Raw genomic sequence first — 4,078 nt, 5'->3', positions numbered from 1 at the left:
CTCACAGAACAAAAATTATTAGTGATTAATAGTCTATAACTTTTCACTAACATCTTTTCTTGAAAGAAGATTTTGAATCAAAATCTTAAGCCTGGGGCACCTGGGTGGCTCAGATGGTTAAGCGTCTGCCTTCGGCTCAGGTCATGATCTCAGGGTCCTGGGATCGAGTCCCACATCGGGTTCCCTGCTCAGTGCAGAGCCTGCTTCTCCCTCTCCCTCTGCCACTCCCTCTGCTTGTGCTCTTCTGTCTATCTCTCTGTCAAATAAATAAATAAAATCTTTAAAAAAAATTAAAAAAAATATCTAAAGCCTGCCCTAAAAGTTACTGCTTTGCCAAATGTAGTTATTTGAATCTGAGAGGGAAGGAAATAGGACTGGCTACCTAATTTGAGAAGGTCTGTGCAAAATGAAAAGTAAGTCTTGTTAAGAAAGTTACTAAGATTTTAAGATGGTGACAACAGAGTATAAGTCAAGTGTGGCACCCCTCTAAAACATGGGGTTCTATGTGACAGATTACATACCCATGGTATAAGCCCTGAGAAAAGTCAGAGAGAAAGGCAAGATACTGACTTTAGGGAACTTTTCTTTAAGTGATCTGCATGGGCCTTTTTTTAATGCAAAGGTGTTAAGTAAGAGTTATAAAGAAGACTTTACATCACTATGTGGTATGGAATTTTTAAGACAGAAGGTATAAAAATTTTTCTTTATTTTTTTAATGTTGCTTCTGGTTGCTACACTGGGCTCCATGGCCACAAAACCCCTCTAGAACTGAAAAGGATATTACTTTATATTTTACAGCAAAAATATCTTCTAAATGAAATATTTCTTAAATTTGATGCTGAATTATGCTCAGAGTAGTATGCTCATAGCTCATGAGCATAGAGTATGCTCATTCTTTGTTTTACATTTAGTTGCAAAATGTTACTGCATTCAAATAAAACAAATATAGAGTTAAGGACATTTTGTCCCCTCTCATTTAATTACAGGACTTTACGCTATGATATAATTTAAAAAGGGCTCAAGCTCTTATTCGGGGTGTCTTTGAGTAAGTGTGCTTATCCATGTTTACATTGTGTATGTCTTATCCTATTGTGGCTCTTAAGATAAAACCCACCAAGTTACTTGAGAGGTACTCATCTGAAGGATGAAGGAACTGAATAATGTGACCAGAAAAACATTAAGCTGCATAGAAAATGTCCATTTATTTAACATTAGGAAATGCAGAATAATGTGTCTTTAATTTTCAATATCCTATTCCTGACTTGATAGTAGACATATGCAATGTCATAAACAATTACATTTAAAATTTTATTATCATCAATTTCATTTTTTGTGAATACTTCTAAATAGCTATTTGAAATTGTATGAGTTGTTTACTTCACTCATGTCTCCACAAGTGGGTAACAGCAGAGACAAAACACTTGCGAAAAAAAGTAAGCCAGAAAATTAATAGTGTCATCTACTCACCAAAGAGAGCCAGAATCAAGGACAGATTTCAGGGTACAGAGCCAGGAAAAGCAATAAAAAGAGTCAGAGGAAGGAGAGGCTAAGGAAGGTACATGATGGATAACAATGAAGCCCCCAAATACCAGGACTTGTTTGGACACAAATTATACACATATATATAATTATATATATATATAATTATATATATATAATTATATATATATAATTAAAGTAAATAATATATATATATAATATATATATTATATATATATTTATAATATATATAATAATAATATATATAATTATAATATATATTATATATATAATTATAATATATATAATATATATATATATAATATATATTATAATTATATATATATAATTAAAGTAAATAAAATAAAATGTTTTCATATATCAATAAATAGGATTCGTTTCTTCACTATTTGATTCCTGAGTTCCTGAAATAAGTGTTTGTTCAAATTGTGCCTTCAAAGTGAAGGATAAGTGCACCAATTGTTTGGGAATGGTGTTACAAACATTAAGGCAGAATATGTGAGCAAATGGATAAACACACATACCTGCATGTGAATCATAAACTAATACCATATGTCTTGACATATGGGTATTCCCCTAAGTAACCCCTTACCCTCAGCAGCCACTCATATCCCAGATCATAAAAGTTGAGGTAACATTATTTCTGAACATTCTTTGGAATCTTAGCTGCATGCTTATCAATCCAACCTCATCTATGAGTGTCTCTTTTGAACTTAAATATTTTAGGTCATAAAGAAATCTGTTTAATATCCTCACGTGAGCAAATAAAAGTGTTTCTAGATTGCCCTAATGTCTTCCAACCAGAATTCCATATTGGTGTTTGTTCCATTCTTGTTTATTGATTAGGTCATACAAATACATTAAATTAAATCCCTTTGTTCATGGCAAGAGCAAGCTTAGTTAAGCTGTCTATTGTGCAGTTGATTGGAACTAATAGAAAAATGTCAATCAGTGTTAGGGTGTGTCTGAATTCTCATTACTTCTCATTTATTTGCATTTCAAGAAGTTTCACATGGAAGAACTTTTAAGATATAAGACTAGAGTTCAACTGTAGGAATTTGGGGGATTTGGGGGGATTTGTGATGAGGAGGAAATTTAAGACAGGTGTGTCATCACTTCTCAGTTTCAACATATATGATTTTAACTACTTTGTGCAGAGGCTTACTCTAAGGAATAGTTCTGAGTCTTAGAAATGTGGTGTTCAATGTCTCATTATTTCTAATTCTTCTGGCAAAAATATGTAGTGTGATTTAGAGTATAATTTGTGCTTAGAAATAAAATAAAGAAAAATATATTATCATCTGTAGACTGCCTATTTTGGGCTAAATACCATAGTAGTCATATTTATCACACTTAATATTTGTAAAAAAAAAAAAGTCTTATTTAGGTTTTGACATGTTTTGTTTATTTAAGTATCACTCTTAAATATTGATTATATAAAGTTAAGAGTGAAAGTTTCCTGTTATGCCTTGTGGCTTGGGGAGATTAACTCATTTGTCCAATATTGTACAGTTAGTTGCGATATATAACACTTAAACATGAGTTTTTCAGGCGCCTGGGTGGCTTAGTCGGTTAAGCATCTGCCTTCAGCTCAGGTCATGGTCCCAGGCTCCTGGGATTGAGTCCCACATCGGGCTCCCTGCTCTGTGGGGAGCCTGCTTCTCCCTCTGCCTTTGCCTGTCTCTCATGAATAAATAAATAAAATCTTTTTTAAAAAAAATGAGTTTTTCTTACACTATGCAATAATTGTCTGATATATCATTTACTGACACATAAATAAGAATTTACAGTAAAAATTCAACTGTAAATATAACTTGAATTATTACATCATTTGTGATAAATTAATAGCTGCTAGGGTGAAGTTAAATAAGAAATTAAACTAAATTAAATAAGGAATATAAAGGACTAGCTAACTATACTTGCTGGTTAATTGTGGATGATCATTATATACAAATCAAAAATTTCCAATATTCAGTGTATCATAATAAAATGCATTGAGTCTATTCTGAAAACATTGTGTTTCATGGGTTCACCCTATCATAGTATTCTGTTTTCAATTTTAAGTATTTTTTCCAATAAGATAGGGTTAGGAGGCATAGAAGAATGAACTAAATGTAGAATTAACTTGATTTTGAATTAAATCCCTTGCTTTAATGTTTTCTAAAATTTAGATTCAATTGATGTTTGTTGCTAATTATCTTGCCAAGAGCTGTGCTCTTGTGTTTTTACATTAATTATCTCATTTATTACTATCCCAAACCAGAAATACCAGTAACCAAAATTTAACAATATAGATTATAACACTGAAACTCAGATATAAATGACATATAAATGATATCAATGATAGACTTAAATGATATATCAAAATGCACAGGTAATGATAATGAAGAGCAGAAACTCAAACTCTGGTATTGTGATTGCAAGACCTCTGTTTACTTCAGGTTAGAATCTTATAAAATGTGTAAGACAATTTGTAGACAAAAATTTACCTTTCAAGCTGTTTGAATTTCACTCAAGTAGAATTTTCTTTACCAGATATTTCATTTGTTTTGTTAATGTTTATTTCGAAAGAGTAAAA

The sequence above is a fragment of the Halichoerus grypus genome, chromosome 4, assembly GCF_964656455.1.
Source record: "Halichoerus grypus chromosome 4, mHalGry1.hap1.1, whole genome shotgun sequence".
Classification (NCBI taxonomy): domain Eukaryota; kingdom Metazoa; phylum Chordata; class Mammalia; order Carnivora; family Phocidae; genus Halichoerus; species Halichoerus grypus.
This window is presented reverse-complemented; position numbering follows the sequence as displayed.